At 37.9% G+C, this 5,833-nt stretch overlaps 1 pseudogene; it reads right to left on the bottom strand.

Moving 5' to 3' along the window:
• The window catches only part of LOC102863549, an 874-nt pseudogene extending 593 nt beyond the window's left edge, over positions 1-281 (bottom strand).
• Between the last annotated feature and the right edge of the window lie 5,552 nt (positions 282-5,833).

Here is a 5,833-nt window from a genome sequence, read left to right as displayed (position 1 = left end):
CCAAAGTATAGTAGAGGGTCTTATCCTCTAGAGAGTGGCAGCCAGGGTCCAGCCTCTCGGTCTTGAGTGTGTCCACAGCCTCTTTGACCACCTCAGCGGAGCCAACCTCTGTGCCCTGACCCGTGAATGCCGCTCTTTGTGTCTTCCTTGTAGGCCTTCACATGGCCTGCAAAGAGGCTGCTTCCCTCGATGGTCTCATCTCCCTCCAGTTCAATGGCCACCACAGTCTGCTTCCAGACCTTCTTGTACAGCTCTACCCCTTCAAGGGACTAATCAGGCATGTGACAATCTTGGAGTCTCACTAAAATGTTTCTTATTCAGGCCATGGGGTTTTTGTTTGGTTTCTCTTTTTTTTTTTTTCCCCAATCACTTACTATGCTACCAAGAGCTAGATAGTGAGTTAGAATTATAGAAGAATGGATGCTTTTGAGCTTTGGTGTTGAAAAGATTCCTGAACATCTCATGGCCTGCCCCCCCCCAAAAAAAAAAAAACCAAAAAAACCCCAAACAAACAAATATATTAATATGTCTTAGAGAAAGTGCAGTCAGAGTGCTCCTTGGAGACAAGATGATAAAGCTTTGTCTCACATACTTCTGTATATGGCTAGGAAAGGCTATACTTTGGAGAGGGACAGCATGCTTGGAAAGGTGGAGCACGGATGAAAGAGAGGGAGATCCTCAACCAGACAGATTGACACAGTGACTGTGGCAATGGGCTCAAGTGTGTCAGAAATTGTGATAATGATACAGGCTTAGATGAAGTCCAAATCTTTTTTTCATATGGTCGCTATGAGCTATACTTGACTCAAAAGTACCTAACACCACCAGTCACATATGGCAATTTTAAATAAAATTCCTTAAAATGTTCTTTTTTCTCAAACATTTTATTCACATTTCCAGAATAAAATAGTTCCTATGTGTCTATTTCTGTTGTTGTGTTGTGTGTCTTTGAGTCAAAACAGACTCAATACTGACCCTCCAGTGGGCTTTTAGAGGCAGTAAATCACATAGAAGGAGCTTCTCTTGCACAGCCACTGGTAGACTTAAGCCTCCTGCCTCTGGCCTTGAGGCACAAATTCTTACAATTAGGCCATCAGAGATATACTAGGAGTGAGTTATTACAGGGAAAAAAAATTAAAAGAAAGAAGGTATTCCATTATTACAGGACTTTCTATGTGACAGCACTAACATTAGACATGATAATTGATTAGAGTAAGTAGTGAAATTGAATAAATTATTGCTCAACTGACTAAATAAGAAAAATAATTTTGGAAAAGAACATATGCAATACTTCCCAAGTAACTGGTAAGGTCAAATCACACTCCAAGACTACTTGTTTTTCTCAAGAAGAGTGGAACCCTTCATTTTGAGAAGTTTTGTATAGCTGTGAAAGAAGTTATCATTGTTTCCTGATAAGGTAAATGTAATATTTAAACATACCACCTTGAAATGCTTCAGTTGTTCCCAAGAGTAATAAGAAGAACTTTATTAGTTACATAATATTTTTCAACTGTGAATACATTTAATTGGTATGTAGTAAAAACTTAAAGAGAAACAGTTCCAAAGTGCACATTTGAGGAAAGACTTAATGTAGAATTAATTCTGCTTTGTTCTGGTTTTGCTTATCTCTGCATTCATGGTAATGATATTGGTCACATTCTAAAAACTAAACTACTAGTTTTTGTTGTTGTTATATGTCTCATAATAAGCAGACTAAGACTCATAATCACTCTGAACAGATTGTGGAGCTAAGCAATCTGAGGCTTTTACAATTTCAGTCTCTTCACTGTCTATCATGATGCTGCCAATTGGCCCAATGGTGAGAATCTTCATTTTCTTGATGTTGAGCTTCAATCCATACTGAAGGCTGCAGCAAGTGCTTCAGGTCCTCCTTAGTTTCAGCAGGCAAGCTTATGCCATCTGCATAATACAGGTTTTTGTCAAGTGTTTCTCCAATCCTGATGCCACATTTCTCCTCATAGAGCCAACCTCCAAGATGACCTATTTTGCATATAGATTGGAAAGAACACATCCCTAGTGTATTCCTTAAAAACAGCAATACAGATATATAGACATATAGAGATATACAGAGATAGAGATAGAAAGCAATAGAGAGCAATAGAGATAGAAATATAGAGAGAGATAGAGATAGAGAGATAGAGATAGAGAGATAGAGATGATAGAGATAGATAGAGAGAGAGAGATATACAGAGATATAGAGATATAGAGATATAGACACATAGATACATAGATACATAGATACATAGATACATAGATAGACATATATTTATGTGTGTGTTATACGTAAGTTTACAGTACATATGCATAAAGTATAAATTCTCATTAGCATATAATAGTTCCTTCTTCTTAAGAATTTTTAAAATGGAAGCAAGATTTATATATGAAATATGCAAGGAGCTGGAGTCAGAAAATCAAAAGGGCTGAACTTGCTCAGCATTTCTTAAGCACAAGGAACTGAAGAGCAAATTCAAACCTCGAGTTGCAATAATCAAGGATGCTTTAGGAAGAATATGAGATGATCCAGGAAGTATTAAAAGAAGATGGAAAGAATATACTGAGTTACTGTATCGAAAGGAATTGGAAGATACAGAAGAATATCATGAAACAACAAATGAGCAAGAGCCTATGGTGATGAAAGAAGTAGTCCAGGCTACTTTGAAGGAAATGGCAAAAAATAAGGCTCCAGGAATAGATGGTATACCAATTGACATATTTCAGTTAACAGATGCTTCCCTGGATGTGCTCACCAAGTTGTGCCAAGAAATCTAGAGAAAACCACTTGGCCAACTGACTGGAAGAGATCTATATTTGTTCCTATCCCAAAGAAAGGTGACCCAACAGAATGTGGAAACTACAGAACAATCTCACTGATTTCACATGCAAGCGAGATTTTACTGAAGATTATCCAAAAACTACTGGGACAGCACATCAACAGAGAACTGCCAGAAGTCCAGGCTGGGTTTAGAAGGGGTCTTGGTACTAGGGATATTGTAGCTGATGCTAGATGGATCTTAGCTGAAAGCAGGGAATAAAAGAGGAATATCTATCTGTGTTTCATTTATTATGCAAAGTCGTTTGACTGTGTGGATCATAACAAACTCTGGCTGACTCTGAGAAGAATGGGAATCCCAGAACACTTGATCATTCTAATGTGATACATATACTTGGCTCGAGAGGCAGTGGTCAGAACAGACCAGGGAATCACTGCATGTTTCAAAATTGGGAAAGGTGTACACCAGGGATATGTCTTATCTCCGTATCTTTTCAACCTGTATACAGAACTGATTTTCCGAGAGGTTGGCTCTATGAGAAGAAGTGTGGGGTGAAGATTGGTGGAAGATCTGTTAACAATTTGCATTATGCAGATAACACAACCCTGCATGCTGAAACTGAAGAGGACCTGAAATGCTTGCTGCAAAGGGTCAAGGACTGAAGCCTTCAATATGGATCGAGGCAAAATGTCAAGAAGACAAAGATTCTCACCGCTGGACCAATTGGCAGCATCAGGATGGACCATGAAGAGATTGAGATTGTTAACAACTTTAGTCTGTTGGGCTCCATGGCCAACACTCTTGGCACCAGTAGCCAGGAAATTTAAAAAAAAAAGTATTGCGATGGGAAAGTCTGCTGTTAGGGACCTCTCCAGAGTACTGAAGAGCAATGGTGTCACTCTGGAGACTAAGTGCATCTGATACAGGCCATGATCTTTGCAATCACTTGTTATGCATCAAAGAGTTGGACAATGACTAAGAAGGCTGGAAGGAAAATTGATGCCTTTGAGCTGTGGTGCTGGAGAAGAGTAGTGAATGTACCATGGACTGCCAAGAAAACAAACAGGTTCATTCTGGAGATGGTTAAACTGGCTGCTTCTTGGAGGCAAGGATTCTAGGGCTTCATCTGACATATTTTGGACATGTTGTAAGGAGGGACAGGTCCTTGGAGAGGGACATCATGCTTGGGAGGGTGTAGGGATGGCACAAGTGGGGAAGACCCTCTATGAGGTAGAATGATTCAGTGACTGTGGTAATCAGGATGGGTGTGTCAGAGGCAGTGCGATTGACACAGGATAGAGCAGGGTTTAGGACTGTTGTACATAGGGTTGCTATGAGTTGCAAGCTACTTGACAGCACATAACAACACAATAGGACAAGGTTCAGATCCTTTGTTCATAGGGTCATGATACATAACAATAATAATGAACTATCACCCAAATTAATCATGAAAGTAATAGAATATCTGTCAAACAATTTATATTTCATAAATGTTGTTCTTATTTTTATCATTTTAGTTCCTACTCATATTTACCTCATGTCACAACAATATATAACTATCTGATTCATTGTAATGCTCACAATCTCCATAGTAGCTAAATTCAGTGTTATAGCCACAGTCAATTTTGTCAGTATGAGGGTATTCGTTTTCCTTTTCTTTCTTTCTTTTTCTTGCCCTCAAATTCTCCAATATAACCTGTTGCATGAGTGTATTTGAGACCCATTTCCCATGGAGTACTAGGTGGATTCAAACCATGTGCCTTCAGGATTGCAGTGCAGATTCGTACCAAGGGGTCACCAGTTTCCTTAAATTTGCTATACTATATAGGAAAAGTGACATCAGAATTGAAGGAAGACTAATCGACAACCTGTGATATGCAGATAAGACAACCTTTCTTATTTAATGGGAAGTCTTTACACTTTTCTTGAAGGCCCAAAACTATACCCTACACAATGGTTACACCTCAACATCTTCATAGATATGAAAAAAAAGGCTCCATGGCTCAATGAATAGGCAGTATCATGATAAATGGAGGAAAGATTTTAATTGTCAAAAATTCATTTTACTTGAATCCAAAATCAACACCCATGGAAGTAGCAGTAAAGAATAAAATAATGTATTGCCTTGGGCAACTCTGTTCTCAAGGACCTCTTTAAATTATTAGAGAACAAGGATATCACTTTCAGACTAACATGTATTGTCTGAAGCTAGGACATTTTTTAATTGCTTCGTATACTTGTAAAAGTTGCATAATGAATAAGAATCACATAAAAAAAGAATCAACAAAGAATATTGGTTTCTTTTACCATAGACTGTTAAAACAACTTCATAAATGTGTATTACATAATTAAGTGTCACACTGTATGGATAAAAAGTATTCACGGGTGGAAAAAACAATGGATAATTTTTGTTTTCCTGTAGAAAATACAATAATAGCAATTACTTGTTGAACCAGAACCTGGAGTCTGGAGAAACTGGGAAAAGCCAGCACTTTGTTGTTAAAAGGATCAATGTAAGTCATCTGCATAGATATCCTGGGATCTTGTGCAATTACAGATTTTCCCAGAAGTAAATTTCCCTTTTTAATTGTAGTTAAGGGAATAAACCAGTTTCTAGTGGCATTGGTAGCACGTGTAAATAAATACAAAAGTGATTTATTTTATAAAGAGGAAAAGAACAAAGGTGAGAAAGAAAACTGGCTGAAAATGGGAAGAAGTGGAACAAATTAAAGAATTCATAAGCTAAAACACGGAACCTATGAAGTGATGTGCTTCCCTCTGTCATGTTGTCTAATACTAGCTATAAGATAGATAGATACATAGATTAAGAAATAATTCCAAGGACAACGAAGTTTCACATATACTGAGAATAATAGAAACCATAGTTCTTAACATTTTTATATCTTCTAGGATTCATTCCTGAAATAAATCAACTGTTCCTTCAACTGACTTGCTGTTGTTGTTGTCATTGCTATGTGTTGTCTAGTCAACTTTCATAGCAACACCAGGAATGACAGATCCGAAACCTGCTCTACCCTGTG

This window comes from Elephantulus edwardii, unplaced genomic scaffold (assembly GCF_000299155.1).
Source record: "Elephantulus edwardii isolate Elephantulus edwardi_28Jun2011 unplaced genomic scaffold, EleEdw1.0 scaffold00159, whole genome shotgun sequence".
In the NCBI taxonomy this organism is placed as follows: domain Eukaryota; kingdom Metazoa; phylum Chordata; class Mammalia; order Macroscelidea; family Macroscelididae; genus Elephantulus; species Elephantulus edwardii.
Note: the sequence above shows the minus strand (reverse complement) of the source record. Positions and strands in the feature narration are given on the sequence as shown.